Source organism: Anomaloglossus baeobatrachus, chromosome 4 (genome assembly GCF_048569485.1).
Source record: "Anomaloglossus baeobatrachus isolate aAnoBae1 chromosome 4, aAnoBae1.hap1, whole genome shotgun sequence".
Taxonomy (NCBI): Eukaryota; Metazoa; Chordata; class Amphibia; order Anura; family Aromobatidae; genus Anomaloglossus; species Anomaloglossus baeobatrachus.
This window is the reverse complement of record NC_134356.1, coordinates 451,716,886-451,739,116: the sequence shown is the minus strand read 5'-3', so window position 1 is coordinate 451,739,116 and position 22,231 is coordinate 451,716,886.

Here is a 22,231-nt window from a genome sequence, read left to right as displayed (position 1 = left end):
AGGTTCAACACGTGAGCCATACAAGGTACGTGTGTCACCTTGCCCAGGCGAAGGGCCGCACCCAGGTTTGCAGCATTGTCGCACACGGCCTTACCAGGCTGCAGGTTGAGTGGAGACAACCATTTATTAAACTCGGACTGCAGAGCTGACCACAACTCCTCAGCTGTGTGACTCTTATTCCCAAGACATGTCAAGCTAAAGACCGCCTGATGCCGTTGCGCTCTGCTGCCAGCATAGTAATGAGGGGTGCGTGATTCCTTCTGCGCAGTGAGAACGCTGGTGGCCTGACCAGGCAGGCTTGGGGCGGAGGTGGAGGACCCAGATGAGGTGGAGGATGCAGAAGCAGTGGCGGAACTTGGACAGACAGAGGATTGACACACAAGTCGTGGGGACGGCAAGACTTGTGCAGCAGACCCTTCACCATCTATCACCATAGTTACCCAGTGGCCAGTCAGCGACATGTAACGTCCCTGTCCATGCTTACTGGTCCAAGTATCGGTGGTGAAATGCACCCGTTCACACACAGAGTTTCTCAAGGAAGCGGTGATGTTGTGTGTGACATGCTGGTGTAGCGCGGGCACACCTTTCTTAGAGAAGTAGTGGCGACTAGGCATCTGGTACTGGGGCACAGCGACAGACATAAGGTCTCTAAAATCCTGTGTGTCCACTAGGCGGAAAGGCAGCATTTCGGTAGCCAACAGCTTACAGAGGGATAGAGTCAACCTCTTAGCTTTGTCATGGGTCGCAGGAAGTGGCCTTTTATTTGACCACATCTGAGGGACAGAGATCTGGCTGCTGTGTGTAGACGGTGTTGAGTAGGGTGTCCCTGGAAAAATGCAGGTTTGTGAGGAAAGTGCAGGCGGAGACATGATGTTGCCTTCATCCAACGTTGGTGCTATCGATGTTTGAGAGAGCTGTACACAATCACTTGTTTCCCCTTCCAAACCAACTGACGACCTACCAAGCAAACTGCCTGTTGCGGTTACAGTGGTGGAAGTTGTGGGTGGAAAAACAGGTGTGACAGCTGTCCCCACAGTCCTAGAAGATGACGAGCGCGCGGATGCACTGGAAGGGGCAGGCGGTGGATGGTTGGCTCCGCTAGGCCGCATTGCAGCACGGTGAGCTTCCCACCAGGCCATATGATATTTATTCATGTGACGATTCATGGAAGAAGTTGTCAAACTGCTGAGGTTTTGACCTCTACTAAGATAACCATGCCAAATGTTACAGATCACATAATTTGGGCGATCTTTTTTTATGTCAAAAAAGGACCAGGCTAGGCAAGGCTTAGAGGCCATGCGACCTGTTGATCCACCCCGAATAATGCTCAGAGGCAGAGTGGTGGCTGAGGATGCAGTTGTAGACGTGCTACCAGTGCTCCGACTGTGTCCAGGAAGGCGCAAGGTTACTTCGACGTCGGTTGCATCCTCCTCCACCGCCTCTGTTGACCTCCTCGAGTGTCTGACTGTGGGTTGACAGTAGGTGGGATCTAGAACTTCATCATCAATTGTTGTGTTTGCACTCCCCTCCCCCTCAGACCGAGCCTCTTCTTGCCCTGACCGAATATTTAAGTTGTCATCCCAATCGGGTATCTGCGTCTCATCTTCATCAGTATGTTCCTCATTGTCTATAACCACAGTTGTTGGAAAGGCAGCATTTTGGTAGCCAACAGTTTGCAGATGATGAAAGTCAACCTCCAAGCCATGTCATGCCCTTCTAAAAGCATGTAAAACACAGCGAGGGGACTCCAACCACAGTCTCCCTCGTTTCCACTAAATGGGCCACACACACCCCTCTTGACTGACATCAGTTGATGCCCCTTTTCAAAATGAAAAAGATGCTTTGCATGAAGCACTCTCAAAAATACGCGTGCCTTTCCCGTCCCCTGGCTGACCCAGGGGAAGAAAAGTCCTCTGAGAGCCATGACTTGTTCATCTTGGTTCTTTTAGAGACACAGCGAGGGGACTCCAACCACAGTCTCCCTCATTTCCACTAAATGGGCCACACACACCCCTCTTGACTGACATCAGTTGATGCCCCTTTTCAAAATGAAAAAGATGCTTTGCATGAAGCACTCTCAAAAATACGCGTGCCTTTCCCGTCCCCTGGCTGACCCAGGGGAAGAAAAGTCCTCTGAGAGCCATGAATTGTTCATCTTGGTTCTTTTAGAGACACAGCAAGGGGACTCCAACCACAGTTTCCCTCGTTTCCACTAACTGGGCCACACACACCCCACTTGACTGGCATCGGTTGAGCCCCCTTTTGAAAAAGAAAAAGATGCTTTGCATGAAGCACTCTCAAAAATACGCGTGCCTTTCCCGTCCCCTGGCTGACCCAGGGGAAGAAAAGTCCTCTGAGAGCCATGACTTTTTCATCTTGGTTCTTTTAGAGACACAGCGAGGGGACTCCAACCACAGTCTCCCTCGTTTCCACTAACTGGGCCACACACACCCCTCTTGACTGACATCAGTTGATGCCCCTTTTCAAAATGAAAAAGATGCTTTGCATGAAGCACTCTCAAAAATACGCGTGCCTTTCCCGTCCCCTGGCTGACCCAGGGGAAGAAAAGTCCTCTGAGAGCCATGACTTGTTCATCTTGGTTCTTTTAGAGACACAGCGAGGGGACTCCAACCACAGTCTCCCTCGTTTCCACTAACTGGGCCACACACACCCCACTTGACTGGCATCGGTTGAGCCCCCTTTTGAAAAAGAAAAAGATGCTTTGCATGAAGCACTCTCAAAAATACGCGTGCCTTTCCCGTCCCCTGGCTGACCCAGGGGAAGAAAAGTCCTCTGAGAGCCATGACTTGTTCATCTTGGTTCTTTTAGAGACACAGCGAGGGGACTCCAACCACAGTCTCCCTCGTTTCCACTAACTGGGCCACACACACCCCTCTTGACTGACATCAGTTGATGCCCCTTTTGAAAATGAAAAAGATGCTTTGCATGAAGCACTCTCAAAAATACGCGTGCCTTTCCCGTCCCCTGGCTGACCCAGGGGAAGAAAAGTCCTCTGAGAGCCATGTCCACATTGTCAGTGGACAGACACGTGTGCTTATCTGCCAGCAGACCCCCAGCAGCACTGAAGACAGGTTCCGAGAGAACGCTGGCTGCAGGACACGACAAGATCCCCAAGGCGTACGTGGCGAGCTCAGGCAATTTATCCAGATTGGAAGCCTAAAATGAGCAGGGCTCAAGTTGCACATTAATGGAATCGATGTTTCCTTGCATATACTCATATATCTGTGTGTCCTCCTCTTTTTCCTTGTCCAGCTCTTTTGTTTTCGCATGAGTATATGTCCTTGTCACTTTCCCATGTGTTGTGAGTTGTTTGTCACCTTTTGGACACCTTTGAGGGTGTTTTCTAGGTGTTTTTCTGTGTTTGTGATTGCCTGCCATTGTTTCCTATGCAGTTCGAGTTCGGTTCGTCGAACGTTCGACGAGCCGAACTCGAACGGGACCTCCGTTCGGCGAACCGACCTCGAGCCGAACCGGGACCGGTTCGCTCATCTCTACTTGGGAACTCAAAAAGGCCTGGGCGTCCACGGATGACAACAGTGGTGGATGATCGCCGCATACTTTCTTTGGTGAAGAAGAACCCGTTCACAACATCAACTGAAGTCCACAACACTCTCAGTGAAGTAGGTGTATCTGTCTCTAAGTCAACAGTAAAGAGAAGACTCCATGAAAGTAAATACAAAGGGTTCACATCTAGATGCAAACCATTCATCAATTCCAAAAATAGACAGGCCAGAGTTAAATTTGCTGAAAAACACCTCATGAAGCCAGCTCAGTTCTGGAAAAGTATTCTATGGACAGATGAGACAAAGATCAACCTGTACCAGAATGATGGGAAGAAAAAAGTTTGGAGAAGAAAGGGAATGGCACATGATCCAAGGCACACCACATCCTCTGTAAAACATGGTGGAGGCAACGTGATGGCATGGGCATGCATGGCTTTCAATGGCACTGGGTCACTTGTGTTTATTGATGACATAACAGCAGACAAGAGTAGCCGGATGAATTCTGAAGTGTACCGGGATATACTTTCAGCCCAGATTCAGCCAAATGCCGCAAAGTTGATCGGACGGCGCTTCATAGTACAGATGGACAATGACCCCAAGCATACAGCCAAAGCTACCCAGGAGTTCATGAGTGCAAAAAAGTGGAACATTCTGCAATGGCCAAGTCAATCACCAGATCTTAACCCAATTGAGCATGCATTTCACTTGCTCAAATCCAGACTTAAGACGGAAAGACCCACAAACAAGCAAGACCTGAAGGCTGCGGCTGTAAAGGCCTGGCAAAGCATTAAGAAGGAGGAAACCCAGCGTTTGGTGATGTCCATGGGTTCCAGACTTAAGGCAGTGATTGCCTCCAAAGGATTCGCAACAAAATATTGAAAATAAAAATATTTTGTTTGGGTTTGGTTTATTTGTCCAATTACTTTTGACCTCCTAAAATGTGGAGTGTTTGTAAAGAAATGTGTACAATTCCTACAATTTCTATCAGATATTTTTGTTCAAACCTTCAAATTAAACGTTACAATCTGCACTTGAATTCTGTTGTAGAGGTTTCATTTCAAATCCAATGTGGTGGCATGCAGAGCCCAACTCGTGAAAATTGTGTCACTGTCCAAATATTTCTGGACCTAACTGTATCAAATGGTGAAATTTGCACCTACATCCACAGTAAAAGGTTGACATGCGGATCTCAAACCGACATTTACTGTCAATTTAAGTTGCGGATATACAGCAATGTGCAAATGTTTAGGCAAAAAATGCTGCAAAATAAGAATACTTAAAAAATATACATATAATCCCATAAAAAATATTTTTATTAATATTGTTTAAAATCCACCAAAAATAAAGCGAATAGATTATTTTTAAACAGCACATACAGTACATTAATTGTAGACATAAAATCTCCAAAAATTGTGCCAAATTTTAGATAGATGAAGGTAAGTACCTCCCAGGATGTCCCTATAAAGCCTGACCCTGCCTATCCACGGGTGGAACCCTAGACATAGTGATGCCCCCGTATAATGGCGGCTGAACCTCCCTAATGATAAATACCACAGGGGGCACAGACACAGGCAGGCAATCAAGAGTCCATATAGTATGGATCTACTGCTCCCAAAAAAGGAAGCTGTAGAGTTTACTTAGCTTCTCAGTTTTTTCAAATGAAGAAATTCAAGTATGCGGGGGTCCAAACGGTCTCTTAACATGAGAGTCCATGTCATGTTATCCACATTTTGGACCTGATCATAATTCTTTTCCCATCACTAGGAATATTGCCTTGACGCGTTTCCCCAAGATCCGTTCATCAGGAGGCTTCCCAAGGTGATATATAGCTTGATCAGAAGGACATAGTGTACCAAAGGCGTAATAATGGAAAAGCCAGGATATCTAGTTCAAAGGACTTGGTAATAAAGATGCCAAGATAAAGACGGTATTGTGGGAGGATGGTACGTCAACTGTGGCTGATACTGCACAGGACGCACTTACAATACCTCATCCTTACCCATAGAAGGACTACTCCAGGAGTAGGGGAAGGGTGTTAGTTCCTGCGCTCATTCCTCCCTCTTATCATGTTAGTATGCCTACAGGGGTATGCTAACATGTTATTACCAAACATCATTATTAGTGGTAACACATATACATGTGTCCTTTGTCACTACTTCAGACATTGGCTTTAGGGTCAGTGCGCATGATCAGAAGTCCAGGTATAGCACCCCTGAAGCTCTGGTCACCTCAGGGTACTGCACTCCAACCAGGGTGTAGTACTGATCATGGATCTAGGGGAGGTCGGTGCCGGTTCCACCATACACAACCACATGCATACAAGGGTTGCACCTTTTCCCCACTGTGGACTGGGCTAGGGTCAGGTACCAAAGGGGTTGCCTACAGTGTGGCGTTTACAGGACACCATCACAACAGGGGCCCCAATCCACTAGCTTAGAACCTGGGTTGAGGGAGGAGCAGCCACCAGGTGGAGTGAGGAGTCACATACAGTAGCAGTTTTCCAGCAGGAAAGACAGTGAGCGGACATTTTTCCCGGTAGCTCGTGTGGGACATAGGAGTTTTAACGGTCGCTGTGGGGATACCGTATCAGCTCTCCCGGGTCCAGCGCAGGTCAGGGTATAGCACCCTAGGGTGGTGCAATTCCAAGTTGTACCATCAGACTCTGCCGGACAGATGGGGTTTTATGCCTCTCTGACTACTACACGTTTCCAGAGCCAAGTGGCACCTAGGATTCCGGGGCCTAGATCATGATCAGACTCAAGGGGATCCACGCTACTGGCATAGGGAACAGTACTCTACCTTGTACGGAAGGGACTCTATGTAGCTTCAAGCCAAAGGGACCCGCACTACAAAGCGTAGCAAAGAAGAGCCCACCGACTACCGCACCGGTTCTGACCTTCCGTGGATCCAGGATCGGCTGGAGCTCATTATGGCGGTGACCAGTACATCTGGGCTGGCAACTGAAGTTGTTTGTAAAAGACCCCTTGAACCTGCAAAGACTGTGTTGGTTTGTCCTTACCGGTGTCGCCACCCAGCACTTTGGGGTCGACGGTCTCAACCTCTCCCCCCGTCATCCCACCCGAGGCCCGCTCCGCCTGTGGGGAGCGACACCATCCCGGCTGCCATAACACCCGCCCCGGTGAGGAATTCTGCAGCGGCGGCTACTACCTGGCCACATACCACAGGTGGCATCACGACAAACTTTCCCATTGACCCCACTTTCCCCTCCATTTGCTATACACCTCAGGGCAATGGAACCGGGCAAGGCCACCCGTGACATCGCCTGACCGGACCCTGAACGGCCCGGCAATGAGTAGGTTAACCACTTGCCCCGTGGGGTGCTACACAAGTACTTCCGATCATTCGCACTAGACCTCTCTGAAGCCGGGATGCGTACACCTGACTTCATAGTGCGCATGACCAGAAATGCTGGGCATTCTTATCATGCGCACTGACCCTAAGTCCAGCATTCTAAAGTGGTGACAATGGACACAAGTACGCGCGGTACTGATGATGCTGGGCAATGGGCATTGAATAACATGTTACAACGCCCCTGGGGTGTGCTGACATGCTAAGAGTGCGGAATGAACGCAGGAACTAACACCCTTTTCACTAGTACACGAGCTCATTAGCATATCATAAAGGATCTTTACAAATATCTTTTTCCAAAGATCTCTTTTTGTATGCTACTAGATACTGGAGCAGTTAGGCAGGGATTAGCAATCTGCACCCAGAATTGCACATGATTCTGGATGCATATGTGACGCCCTGGCCTATCAGGTCATCACAGGGTATTGTGCCATCTGCCCTTCTGTGCAGTATCCACCTCCTCCTTGGTTAAGGGTCCCTAACCTTTGGTGTTTCCAAGAACAGCTAATCAGAATCCTAGGAACACTCTGCACCACACCCACCAGACACACCAGTGGACGGCCTGAGTGGAATAGGGTCGCCCACTTGGGGGGGTTGGTTAAGGGGGGGTCAGGAGTGTCAGGAGTCAGTTAGTGAGAAGTAGCTCTCAGAGAGAGAGGAGGTCAGGAGCTGGGCTCCTTGGAACTACTAGGTGGCAGACGTCACCGGGTACTCCCAATTGCAGCGGTGATACTCCATCTTACCACGCACCACGGGTGGCGTCACAAACTTTCCACGCCATCCCCTGTACATAACCCCCCTTTGTTTGAGGAGCTGCATGACCCCTGGGTCCGGAGACCTCTCGAGCCACCGCGGATTCGGATCCGAGCAGTCCGGCTGCTGATGCGGGGGTGACACACATAACCTAACAGGTTCCCTTTAACAATTGAGCAACTGTATCTTGCTACTGTGAGGCTTTAAACAGGATGTTCTCAGATGAAAGTGGCCACTGAGTTTAGCGTGTCACAGAGTGTCATTAGCAGGTTGCAACAGAAATACAGAGAGACTGGAAGAGTCAAAGAAAGACATAAAAGTGAATCTCCTTTGGCCACATTCCACACTGATGCCCGCTTCATTGGGAACAATGACCTTCGGAAGCAGATGATGAATGCCGCACAGCTCCAAGCACATTTAAGGAAGGTGAGAGACACCCAAGCGTCATGTCAGACAATTTAAAATCATTTACATCAGCGTGGGTGGTCTGTGTGCTAGAGGACCTTCAAGGGTACCTGACCACACCACCAGGCATAGAACAAGGGACCAGTGGGCCTCAGTGTTGTTCACTGATGAATGTTGATGCACGCTGAGCAGAAATGATGGCCACCAACGATATTGAAGACGTCAAGGAGAGCTCTATGCATCAGCCACTGTTGTCACCAGATGAGCCTTTGATGGTGGTAGTGTCTAGTCAATACAGAACTGCCCTACACTTTGTGAATGATACAGTGCTAAGTCCCTATTACTACTTGAATATCATCATTAATCCAGTCATTGTGCCTCTGCATGAACACCACAGGCCTAATTTTACCTTCATGGATTACAATGCCCAAGCGCTCATCGAGGTCTCATTATTAGGGAATGGCTGATGGAGACTGGGGTACCTCAAATGGAGTGGCCTGCACTTTCTTCAGACCTGAATCCCTTAGAAAACCTGTGGGATCAGCTGAGTTGCAGTGTAGAGGCTCATGGTTCTATACCCCGGAACCTCAATGATCTGAGAGCCGCCCTTCAAGAAGAGTGGGATGCCATGCCTCAGCAGTCAATAACTCGAATTGTGAACAGCATGAGGTGTCGTTAATAAGCTGTAATTGATGCTCAAGGCCACATGACAAGTTATTGAGATATTGACATTTTTAGGTGGTATACCCACCAATGCTGTTGGCTTTTGTTTCAATAAGTTGTTGGAAATTAGAGAATCACCATTGTATCCTTCTACTTACATGGCCTACTTTCATAATGAAATATCACTGTAGGGTGAACTTTTTAAGTTTTACATAAATATCACTCGAAAGCCAAATATTGATAACTTTTTGTGAGTAGTGTATGTTTATAGGCTGCCATCTAATGGCTACTTGTGGTATCCCCTCTTTGGTTTCCTAGAGATATAGCAGTAACCTGTTCCTTGAAACATACAGTAAGATGCAATTATTTTGTTTCTATTTTCAGCAATGCCTGCTATTAAACATATCCAAATATATCTATGTACAGTATATGATGTCTAGTATATTATGTCTATAGAATTTATTTTTTTGTCTGTCTGTATCTTACTTGTTTATGCTGTAGACATGTATTATTTACTAATCATATTTTGTTTTTTCATTTTTGTCTTATACAGTTTCATTCGGACGAAACTCTGGAATGAGGAATCGAAATGCTAATTAAGTTCTGTAATTGGATTGCCATTAAAATTTCCATTTATTCATTGTATTAATTGAGTGATGAGTTCTTCTTACTGGACTGGATCCCTACTCGAGCACCAGATCCTTCAAAACCAGAGTGATGTATATCCCCACATAGCATAATATAATGACAGTAAGCTGCTAATCAGTGCTGGGGGCATGGTTACACCAGGAGGCACATGGACAACTAGTCCAGCAGTGATAATCTCCTGCTGATAAAACATTCATTGTATTGAAACAACAGCACACAGCCTAATAAATGACACATTGAAATCAGTGTGTCAGCCCCTACCTCATGGTTTCTTCAGATTACATATGAAAAACGTGCTGACAGATTCCCATTAATACGGATAATGTTCAGACTGTATATCTAAGTAATGGGAAACATTAATCGTCACTAAATTTCGAACAACATTGCTGAAATGCAGCTGAATCTTGCAAGAAATCTCCACTACGCGTCACTGTTGCCTGCAGATGCTCATTACTGTATTATTCTCCAGCCATTTGGTGAACAAACTACCTTATATTTCATATTTGTAATAAGTCCAGAGCAGCTGCTGCCATGTTTCTTCCTTCCAAGTTTCTGTTTTTGAGTAAAGTTGAGTCGCTTGGCCTTCTTCCAATGTGAAATGCGTGGTATTTGGCCGCAATTCTACCATGAGGACTTCTTTTAGCCAAACATAGCTGGACAGTAGATTGGTGTAGCTTGGTCCCATAGGCTTCTGCCAGTTGTGAGCTGATGGCACTGCTGGACATCTTCTGATATTGAAGTATGATTGATGAGAAGTATAGATTGATGTGTCTTTTCTCTCATGCAGAAAGTTTCCCTAGCCGACCACTGAGTTTATAATCCTCAATGTTACCCATTTCTTGGTATCGTCAAAGATGAGAAATATAGGTAAATACATATCCATCATACAATATCATCAGGGAGGCATCTGATTGGCTACAAATTTATTCTGCAGCAGAACAATGACCCATAACATACAGCTAATGTCATTAAGCATTATCTTTTACTTATAGAACATGGAGTCCTGGAAGTGACAATATGGCTCCACAGAGTCTTTATCTCAACATCAAAACCTTGTGGGATTACATGAAGAGACAGGAGGATTTGTTCAAGCCTACATCCACAGAACATCTGGGGTTTTTTCTCCAAGATGTTTGTGACTCGCCCACCCCAGGGCTATAGGACACCCGGTGCCGGGCCGGACTAGTCCGGGGGTAATCAGTGGTGGCGGGGCCCGACTCCGTGGCCCTGGTGGGTGTCAGTTAAATATGGCTGGTGACTTGGGGTTTGTGTTCGTGACGCCACCTGTGGTATGCGGCTATTAAGCCGCCGCTGCTGTGTAAGGCCTCCGGGGTGATGATACGGCAGCAATGGTGGTACTGCTCCCCACAGGTGGAGCGGTGTCCCGGGGACACTGTTGGTGCTCGTGAGAGTCTATGGTGTTGTGTGGATAACACGGTGCAGGGCCGACAGGCAATGAAAGAAACAGGCACAAACAACAGTCTCTTTACCTTCTCCTCTTTTACTTCACAAACGGTTAGTCCTGGGAGACCGTTACAGGTGGTAGAGGGCTCCGGCCGGCCTGGAAGTAACTGAGTAATGTCGTTTTGGCTAGATGAGTATGAGGCCTACTCCTGTTCTTTTCCTTACTGTGCTAGGACCCTGCTCTCTGGATTTAGCAATGGCCCTCTTTCTGCTGGGACCGGTGGTACGTCCCTTTCCCTCTGTGGTAGGCTGCACAGACCCTCTCTGGTGCTTCTCTGCTGGAGTCCACACCGGGCCCTGATGATGCAGCTGTACCTTCGGGCTGTTTATGGGCCAGGTGCTTGCAGCTCTCCTGCCCTTCGGATTCGGCTACCAGGGAGTATTTTAGGCCCTGGTGGCCACAGACTCCGATGTCCAAGTCTCTTCTGTGCCTCTCTGCTCCTCCTGTTTCACTGGGCCAAGCTGCTCCAGCTCTAGGCCCCAGTTCCACAGGACAGCACTACTCTGCGTCTGCTTGCTCTCACTTCTCCTACAGACTGCACACTAACTCCTCCCTCAGGCCAGACTTAAGGAATGCTCCCTGGAACTCCAGGTTCAGAGCTCCCCCTGCTGGCCTGAGGGAGAACTGCATTGGATGTTAAACTTACTGGCCAATAGACCTCCCAATTACCTCCAGGCTCAGCATTAACCCTTTGGAGGGGCAATGCTGTTGTGGCGACCAGGTCCTGGGGCGCCACACTCCCCCTTAGTTAAACTCAGTACTCCCGGACTGAAGAAAACAAAACAAGACATAACATGTTACAACCTTAAACAACTATAAGAGTCCAGTGTGGCTCCCTGCCGGGTGTCCATTACACTTCTCCATAGGGGACCCGCCGCGATAAAACCCACAACGTAGGCTCTGGGCGTGTGTCAGAGCATTGCTGACCCCACTCTATGCACGCCGGACGGGTTTTTCTTATGGGGTGTTGAGCACACTGGTGCTAACTATGTACAATTAGAGTGTTGACCACCCATAGTCCAGTGGCCCAATTGTCCATTTACTTAATCACCTAAGACAAAAAACATTTTATACAAGACATTTCAACTAACTATATACATTCTGTTAGGTATTTTACTTTCTATGTTCTATACCTTGGAGGGGGCTGTCCCCAAGTGCTACGTTGGGACCGGCGTAGCTCTGGGGTTTGTCCCTGACTACTTGGAGTGTCTGCCCCCTCCGTGTTACTGGTAGGCCTAACCCTGACAGGTATGCGTGTTGGTTGCCTACGGGGTCTCAGATTCGCCAAGGGTACGACAGGTTCACCACTGGCAGGGGGTTGATTCTCCTGTTCTACTGCTGGCGTGTCATCGTGTGTTGGGGCGGACAGTTCCTTAGATGGATCTGGAACCTCTTCTATCTCTGGCTCGACCAACTGCGGGAACGTCAAGACTGGTACCACTATGGCATTATTTATTCGGGTCCAAGTTTTGGGGAATTTGCCAAGGATTGTTTGTATCATCTCTTCCTCTTTTTCTTGAATTTCTTCCACTTCTTTTTGGATTTTGCACCGCTCAGGGCACGCTTTCAGGCGGTCTCTGGAAACTGTTTGATAGGTCTTGCCTTCATCCTTGCTTATGAGGCATACCTTACTATTGTCAAAGTTGGAGGGAATAATGGTGTAGGGTTCATTCTCCCACTGATCATCTAATTTATGCGCCCTCCGCTTTTTCTTAAGGACCTGTTCTCCAGGTAGTTCTGTTCTTGTCTCGTTCTTGCTTGGGACAGGCTCTTTTCTACGCATTCCTGAACTCTGCGGTACTGCTGTTGTCGTTCTGTATCCCAATCTTCTACCTCTTGAACTGCTTCAGGTGACACAGTTCCCATCTCCAAGTCTACAGGTAACTTGCCAGGTCTTGCTTGCATCAGGTAAGCAGGGCTGCAGTTGGTCAAATTTACTGGGATATGGTAATACAGGTCTACCAGATCTGGTAACTTCTCTGGCCATTGGTTTCTTGCTTCCAGCGGTAGAGTCTTGAGCATATCAATAACCACATTGTTCATCTTCTCGCACAATCCATTGGTTTGGGGGTGGTACGGTGTTGTTCTGATTTTCTTACAACCGTACTTGTTACAGAACTCTTGGAACACTTCTGCCTCGAATGCAGGACCTTGATCAGTCAGTACCCTTTCAGGGTAACCGTGAGGTCAACAAAAGTATGCCTGAAACGCTCTAGCTGCTGTTCTGGCTGTCTGGTCTTTCACAGGCACTACTACCAGGAAACGAGAGTAATGGTCCACAATGGTGAGGGCGTAAACATAGCCTGACCGGCTCGGTGTTAACTTCACGTGGTCCAGGGCCACCAACTCTAGGGGCTGCTTTGTGACAATTGGCTGTAGGGGAGACCTCTGGCTGGCACCATCTTTCCGCCTCAGGTTACACGGACCACAGTCTTGGCACCACTTCTCGACTGTCTTTCTCATGTGCACCCAGTAGAACCGATCACGGAGTAGGGTCTCCAACTTCTTCCACCCGAAGTGTCCTGCTTTATCATGGTAAGCTGCTAGGACCATTGGAGCATCCCTCTGTGGGACCACTATCTGCTAGACGAGTTCATTCGTTCGCCAGTTGACATATCTCTTGCATAGCTTGCCTTGGTAGGTGAACAGTCGTCCCCTCTCTTTCCACAGCTGCTGGGCTTCTTCTGGAGCATCTGGGCCAAGATGGGTCTCAGCTTGTGCTAGCTTTTCTTTGACCAATCGCACGGCCGGGTCACCGTTCTGTGTCTCTTCCCAATTATGGTGGAGTAATGGGTTGACCGAGACCTCGTGCTGGCTCAAGCGCTTCTCTCCTACAGCATGCTCACACTGGGAAACACCTTGGTGATGGAAAGCCGGTAACTCTATCTCTTCGAGTTCATCCAGGTCTTCTCCAGACTTGGGTAAGTGAGGCATTCTGGACAGCGCATCAGCATTGTTATTCTTCTTGCCAGCCCGGTACTTGATGGTAAAGTGAAAGTTAGACAGCCGGGCCATCCATTGCTGCTCCAACGCACCTAGCTTGGCTGTTGCCAAATGTGTCAACGGATTGTTGTCCGTGAAGATGGTGAACTTGGCCAACGCCAGATAGTGCTTGAAGCGTTCAGTCACTGCCCAAACAATAGCGAGGAACTCCAGCTTGAAGGAACTTTAGTTTTCTGGATTCCTTTCTGTGGGATGAAGCTTCCTGGTGGCGTAAGCTATCACCTTCTCTCTGCCTCCCTGCACCTGGGACAGAACTACTCCCAGGCCCACGTTGCTGGCGTCTGTGTACAGTACAAATGGCTGGCTGTAGTCAGGGTAGGCCAGAATTTCTTCTCCCGTGAGAGCCCCTTTCAGCCGGACAAAAGACGTTTCTATTTGGCTGTTCCATTCAAATGGAGGGCTTTGCTTCTTAGCCTTCTTTGGCTGGCCCACCAGGAGATCTTGAAGAGGCGCTGCTATCTTGGTGAAACCATCAATGAACCTTCGGTAGTAGCCCACCAGCCCAAGGAACTGCCGCACCTCCTTTACCGTGGTGGGTCTCGGCCAGTCCTTGATTACTGTGACTTTCTCTGGATCAGGTGCCACACCTTCTGCGCTGACCACATGACCCAAGTACTGTACCTTTGGCTTCAAGAGGTGACATTTGGATGTCTTTATCTTCAGGCCATACTCCGACAGGGACTCGAACACTTCTGCCAAGTGCCTCAGGTGGTCTTCATAAGTCTTGGAGTAGACTATGACATCATCCAGGTACAACAGCACGGTTTCAAAGTTGTGATGGCCCAAGCAGCACTCCATCAACCTTTGGAATGTCCCTGGGGCGTTGCAGAGCCCGAATGGCATACAGTTGAACTCGCAGAGGCCCATTGGTTTCGTGAATGCAGTCTTCTCCTTGTCCGCCTCTGCCACGGGAACCTGCCAATACCCACTGGTGAGATCCAAGGTGGAGAAATAGTTAGCTGACTTTAAGGCTGTTAGTGACTCCTCTATTCTGGGTACTGGATAAGCATCTTTATGTGTAATGCGGTTAATTTGTCTGTAATCTACGCACATTCTCATTGTACCATCTTTTTTCTTTACGAGCACTAGTGGAGCTGCCCAGGGGCTACAACTATCTCTGATAACCCCAGCCTCCTTCATTTCCCATAACATTTCTTTGGCACACTGATACTGTGCTGGGGGTACAGGGCGGTATCTCTCTTTAATGGGATGATGATCACCTGTGGGGATTTGATGTTTAACCCCTTTTACCTGCCCAAAATCTAGGGGGTGTTCGCTGAAGACCCGCTCGTACTCCTGTACCACCCGGTAAACCCCATGCTTTTGGTGTGAGGGGGTGGAGTCGGTGCCCACATGTAATTTTTGGCACCAGTCTTCCAGCTGTCCCTTGGAGCCATTGTCTTCCGCCTGGTCGGACGGGATCAAGGGTTCCACTGCTTTGATGGTATTCTTACTGACAGTGTACAGTTTTGCTACAGTGGCGTACCGGGGCAATTTGGCTTCCTCCTCCCCACAATTCAGGACACGGACGGGCACTCTTCCCCTGCGGACGTCTGCTACCCCTCTGGCTATCAGGACTCCAGGCCTGCTGTCTGAATACACCGGTTCTACCAAGGCCTGGTAATCGTGACCCTTGAGGCCTATTGCTGCCCGACACCATATCAACATTTCACTTCTTAGGGGTATTGCAATGGGGAGGGGGTCACTTACCCTCACACTGCCAATTTCTCCTCCGGCCAGCTCTACCTGCCGCCTCCTCATTAGGGCTCGGATTTCCCTCTGTAGGGCACGCTGCTGCCCGGAGCTGGCAGTTTCAGACTCCTGCTGCAACAAAATTATCACTTCGGCAATACAATTTTCCATCACATTTGTACCAATGGTTAGCAGTGGGTTAGATTCCTTGCGATCAATATCTACAATTATCATCCCCTGACATGGCAATTCTACGCGCCCCACTTTAATGGTTACTTCCTTATACCCAATTTGAGGCAAGGGCTGACCATTACTGGCCACAATTGTTAAATCATCATCTGGGTCATGGTCAATGTCTGAATCAGCCCAATATCTTTTGTACAATTTATAAGGGATGGTTGTTACCTGGGACCCCGTATCCAGGAGGGCATTCAAAGGGATCCCATCCAGCACAATAGGAAGGACCGGTCGTCCTCCCACATACTTGCTGCGGCTGGGGGTTGAGCCGGGCTTCCTTACACCTGGGGGTTGGCTCCTGGCCCCAGGCTCGGCCCATTTAAAGGACAGTGTCTTGCAATGTGGCCCGCCTGACTGCAGCGGCGGCAGATCGGTTGTCCAGTTGAATCATACCGGTCTGTGTCTTTTCCTCGGGTCGGCGGTTTCCTCCTCTGTCGCATCCATGGGACGTCATCTGGGCTGGAGGCCAACTCGATTCTTTGAAGAAAAAACAAAAAGCCAGCACCAAATGTGCACTACAGCACTAAACATTCCAAACTGTACTTATTATAAAAAATTTTTTGAGATTTTTGGCAAAAAATTGCAATTTCTTGAGCTGCTTCGCCACGTCACGGCAAATCTCATTTGAAGCAGTCCTACACTAAAATATTTTTATAAAATGTGCCATACGGCCTCACATATGAATAGTAGAACTGCTCTTAGCAGCACTCACCTGGTCTATTTCAATCCCGTACCCATGACTGAGTCATGGCTGTGGGCGGGACAGGTCCAAGCAAATGCTGCATGAAGTAAATAGCCTGTGGACAAAGCCTGATGACTTAATGTGAACAGTCACCAACCGCCAAAATCCAGACAGATGGAATACATCCCAAATTGGGGTGCATAGCAAGGTGGAGGTCAACCACCGACCAATTCAATGAAGAAAAAACAAAAAGCCAGCACCAAATGTGCACTACAGCACTAAACATTCCAAACTGTACTTATTATAAAAAAAATTTTGAGATTTTTGGCAAAAAATTGCAATTTCTTGAGCTGCTTCGCCACGTCACGGCAAATCTCATTTGAAGCAGTCCTACACTAAAATATTTTTATAAAATGTGCCATACGGCCTCACATATGAATAGTAGAACTGCTCTTAGCAGCACTCACCTGGTCTATTTCAATCCCGTACCCATGACTGAGTCATGGCTGTGGGCGGGACAGGTCCAAGCAAATGCTGCATGAAGTAAATAGCCTGTGGACAAAGCCTGATGACTTAATGTGAACAGTCACCAACCGCCAAAATCCAGACAGATGGAATACATCCCAAATTGGGGTGCATAGCAAGGTGGAGGTCAACCACCGACCAATTCAATGAAGAAAAAACAAAAAGCCAGCACCAAATGTGCACTACAGCACTAAACATTCCAAACTGTACTTATTATAAAAATTTTTTTTTTTTTTTTTGAGATTTTTGGCAAAAAATTGCAATTTCTTGAGCTGCTTCGCCACGTCACGGCAAATCTCATTTGAAGCAGTCCTACACTAAAATATTTTTATAAAATGTGCCATACGGCCTCACATATGGTTATGATATGAATTGGTCGGTGGTTGACCTCCACCTTGCTTTGCACCCCAATTTGGGATGTATTCCGTCTGTCTAGATTTTGGCGGTTGGTGACTGTTCACATTAAGTCATCAGGCTTTGTCCACAGGCTATTTACTTCATGCAGCATTTGCTTGGACCTGTCCCGCCCACAGCCATGACTCAGTCATGGGTACGGGATTGAAATAGACCAGGTGAGTGCTGCTAAGAGCAGTTCTACTATTCATATGTGAGGCCGTATGGCACATTTTATAAAAATATTTTAGTGTAGGACTGCTTCAAATGAGATTTGCTGTGACGTGGCGAAGCAGCTCAAGAAATTGCAATTTTTTGCCAAAAATCTCAAAAATTTTTAAAATAAGTACAGTTTGGAATGTTTAGTGCTGTAGTGCACATTTGGTGCTGGCTTTTTGTTTTTTCTTCATTGAATTGGTCGGTGGTTGACCTCCACCTTGCTTTGCACCCCAATTTGGGATGTATTCCGTCTGTCTAGATTTTGGCGGTTGGTGACTGTTCACATTAAGTCATCAGGCTTTGTCCACAGGCTATTTACTTCATGCAGCATTTGCTTGGACCTGTCCCGCCCACAGCCATGACTCAGTCATGGGTACGGGATTGAAATAGACCAGGTGAGTGCTGCTAAGAGCAGTTCTACTATTCATATGTGAGGCCGTATGGCACATTTTATAAAAATATTTTAGTGTAGGACTGCTTCAAATGAGATTTGCCGTGACGTGGCGAAGCAGCTCAAGAAATTGCAATTTTTTGCCAAAAATCTCAAAAATTTTTAAAATAAGTACAGTTTGGAATGTTTAGTGCTGTAGTGCACATTTGGTGCTGGCTTTTTGTTTTTTCTTCATTGAATTGGTCGGTGGTTGACCTCCACCTTGCTTTGCACCCCAATTTGGGATGTATTCCGTCTGTCTAGATTTTGGCGGTTGGTGACTGTTCACATTAAGTCATCAGGCTTTGTCCACAGGCTATTTACTTCATGCAGCATTTGCTTGGACCTGTCCCGCCCACAGCCATGACTCAGTCATGGGTACGGGATTGAAATAGACCAGGTGAGTGCTGCTAAGAGCAGTTCTACTATTCATATGTGAGGCCGTATGGCACATTTTATAAAAATATTTTAGTGTAGGACTGCTTCAAATGAGATTTGCCGTGACGTGGCGAAGCAGCTCAAGAAATTGCAATTTTTTGCCAAAAATCTCAAAAATTTTTAAAATAAGTACAGTTTGGAATGTTTAGTGCTGTAGTGCACATTTGGTGCTGGCTTTTTGTTTTTTCTTCATTGAATTGGTCGGTGGTTGACCTCCACCTTGCTTTGCACCCCAATTTGGGATGTATTCCGTCTGTCTAGATTTTGGCGGTTGGTGACTGTTCACATTAAGTCATCAGGCTTTGTCCACAGGCTATTTACTTCATGCAGCATTTGCTTGGACCTGTCCCGCCCACAGCCATGACTCAGTCATGGGTACGGGATTGAAATAGACCAGGTGAGTGCTGCTAAGAGCAGTTCTACTATTCATATGTGAGGCCGTATGGCACATTTTATAAAAATATTTTAGTGTAGGACTGCTTCAAATGAGATTTGCCGTGACGTGGCGAAGCAGCTCAAGAAATTGCAATTTTTTGCCAAAAATCTCAAAAATTTTTAAAATAAGTACAGTTTGGAATGTTTAGTGCTGTAGTGCACATTTGGTGCTGGCTTTTTGTTTTTTCTTCATTGAATTGGTCGGTGGTTGACCTCCACCTTGCTTTGCACCCCAATTTGGGATGTATTCCGTCTGTCTAGATTTTGGCGGTTGGTGACTGTTCACATTAAGTCATCAGGCTTTGTCCACAGGCTATTTACTTCATGCAGCATTTGCTTGGACCTGTCCCGCCCACAGCCATGACTCAGTCATGGGTACGGGATTGAAATAGACCAGGTGAGTGCTGCTAAGAGCAGTTCTACTATTCATATGTGAGGCCGTATGGCACATTTTATAAAAATATTTTAGTGTAGGACTGCTTCAAATGAGATTTGCCGTGACGTGGCGAAGCAGCTCAAGAAATTGCAATTTTTTGCCAAAAATCTCAAAAATTTTTAAAATAAGTACAGTTTGGAATGTTTAGTGCTGTAGTGCACATTTGGTGCTGGCTTTTTGTTTTTTCTTCATTGAATTGGTCGGTGGTTGACCTCCACCTTGCTTTGCACCCCAATTTGGGATGTATTCCGTCTGTCTAGATTTTGGCGGTTGGTGACTGTTCACATTAAGTCATCAGGCTTTGTCCACAGGCTATTTACTTCATGCAGCATTTGCTTGGACCTGTCCCGCCCACAGCCATGACTCAGTCATGGGTACGGGATTGAAATAGACCAGGTGAGTGCTGCTAAGAGCAGTTCTACTATTCATATGTGAGGCCGTATGGCACATTTTATAAAAATATTTTAGTGTAGGACTGCTTCAAATGAGATTTGCCGTGACGTGGCGAAGCAGCTCAAGAAATTGCAATTTTTTGCCAAAAATCTCAAAAATTTTTAAAATAAGTACAGTTTGGAATGTTTAGTGCTGTAGTGCACATTTGGTGCTGGCTTTTTGTTTTTTCGCCAACTCGATTCTTGCAGGCGATGGGGTCACTTGTAGAGACTGCACGGTCTTGGCAAGGGCAGCTACGGTCTTGGTCAGCTCCTGAACCTGCTGTCTGAGCTCTGCAGCGGGATCCTTATCCAGGGACTGTACCTCAGCTCCTGCAGCGGCTCGTGTTGCAGGCACCACCCCCTGGGTACGTGATAGCAAGAGGCCAGAGGGGTACTGGGTCATTCGGTGTAGATTCTCTCAGTACCCGGATGGCCTGGTCCTTAAAGTCCAGAGCAGGGTTCTGCAGGACCATGATACGCAGCTGGGTCCTGTGGGCATCTGACAGGAGCCCCTCTATGAACTGCTCAGTTAGGAGCTTGTCTTCTTCACGTACACTCTCTGGGTCCACCTGTTTAATTGCTCTCAGGGCCTCCTGCAAGTTTAAGGCATAGTCCCGTATGCTGTCTGTGGCCCGTTGTTTGCACCCAAAGAATCTCATCTTTATTTCTGCTGCGGTGCGGGTGTCAAAAGTACTCTTTAACTTGGCCAGTATCTGGGTTGCTGTCCCTTTATCTGTATCAGGCCAGGACTTCACTTCACGCTGGGCCGCGCCGGCTAGCTGCCCCATTAATATGCCCACCTTCTGGCTCTCAGTCAGCGGATACACTATGAACAAGCTATGCAGCCTTTCTCTGAAGTCGCTCAGGGTATGTGACTCCCCGGAGTACTGCGGCAGCCATTCTGCTCCCGGGATGTACGGCATTGTGATCGGCATTACCGGCGCTACAGCGGGGGCTGGGGCGATGGCGACTGGGATTACATCGGCCGGTGCTGCTGCGTCTTGAGCTACCACAGCCACCTGCTCTCCCTCTGTGTCGGACATCTTCCTCCCCCTTAGTGAACCTCACCAGGCTCCGTTCACTTTTCAAAATCTCTTCTGGGTAGCGCGGGGTTAACGACCCTCCGCTCTGATGGCGCGCTCCCTTCGCGCTCTTTTTCGGGCACACCCCCCTTCTTCCTGCGCTCAGCGAGGCTAATGGCTGCGGCAGTTTTCAAACAGTAACACAGTCTTTTAGGCACAGTTTCTGCAGGCGCACAGTACCCGGTGGGACCGGGCACGAAATCCTGTTTGTGACGCCAAAGTTGACTCGCCCACCCCAGGGCTATGGGACACCCGGTGCCGGGCCGGACTAGTCCGGGGGTAATCAGTGGTCGCGGGGCCCGACTCTGTGGCCCTGGTGGGTGTCAGTTAAATATGGCTGGTGACTTGGGGTTTGTGTTCGTGACGCCACCTGTGGTTTGCGGCTATTAAGCCGCCGCTGCTGTGTAAGGCCTCCGGGGTGATGATATGGCAGCAATGGTGGTACTGCTCCCCACAGGTGGAGCGGTGCCCCGGGGACACTGTTGGTGCTCGTGAGAGTCTATGGTGTTGTGTGGATAACACGGTCCAGGGCCGACAGGCAATGAAAGAAACAGGCACAAACAACAGTCTCTTTACCTTCTCCTCTTTTACTTCACAAACGGTTAGTCCTGGGAGACCGTTACAGGTGGTAGAGGGCTCCGGCCTGCCTGGAAGTAACTGAGATGTCGTTTTGGCCAGATGAGTATGAGGCCTACTCCTGTTCTTTTCCTTACTGTGCTAGGACCCTGCTCTCTGGATTTAGCAATGGCCCTCTTTCTGCTGGGACCGGTGGTACGTCCCTTTCCCTCTGTGGTAGGCTGCACAGACCCTCTCTGGTGCTTCTCTGCTGGAGTCCACACCGGGCCCTGATGATGCAGCTGTACCTTCGGGCTGTTTATGGGCCAGGTGCTTGCAGCTCTCCTGCCCTTCGGATTCGGCTACCAGGGAGTATTTTAGGCCCTGGTGGCCACAGACTCCGATGTCCGAGTCTCTTCTGTGCCTCTCTGCTCCTCCTGTTTCACTGGGCCAAGCTGCTCCAGCTCTAGGCCCCAGTTCCACAGGACAGCACTACTCTGTGTCTGCTTGCTCTCACTTCTCCTACAGACTGCACACTAACTCCTCCCTCAGGCCAGACTTAAGGAATGCTCCCTGGAACTCCAGGTTCAGAGCTCCCCCTGCTGGCCTGAGGGAGAACTGCGTTGGATGTTAAACTTACTGGCCAATAGACCTCCCAATTACCTCCAGGCTCAGCATTAACCCTTTGGAGGGGCAATGCTGTTGTGGCGACCAGGTCCTGGGGCGCCACATTTGTCTACTGCCCTAGCGCCAGCAGCCGGGCCGCCGCTCGGTTCCGGATCCGCGGTGGCTCGAGGAGTCTCCGGACCCGAGTGGGGTCGCGCAGACACTCGAACTAAAAGG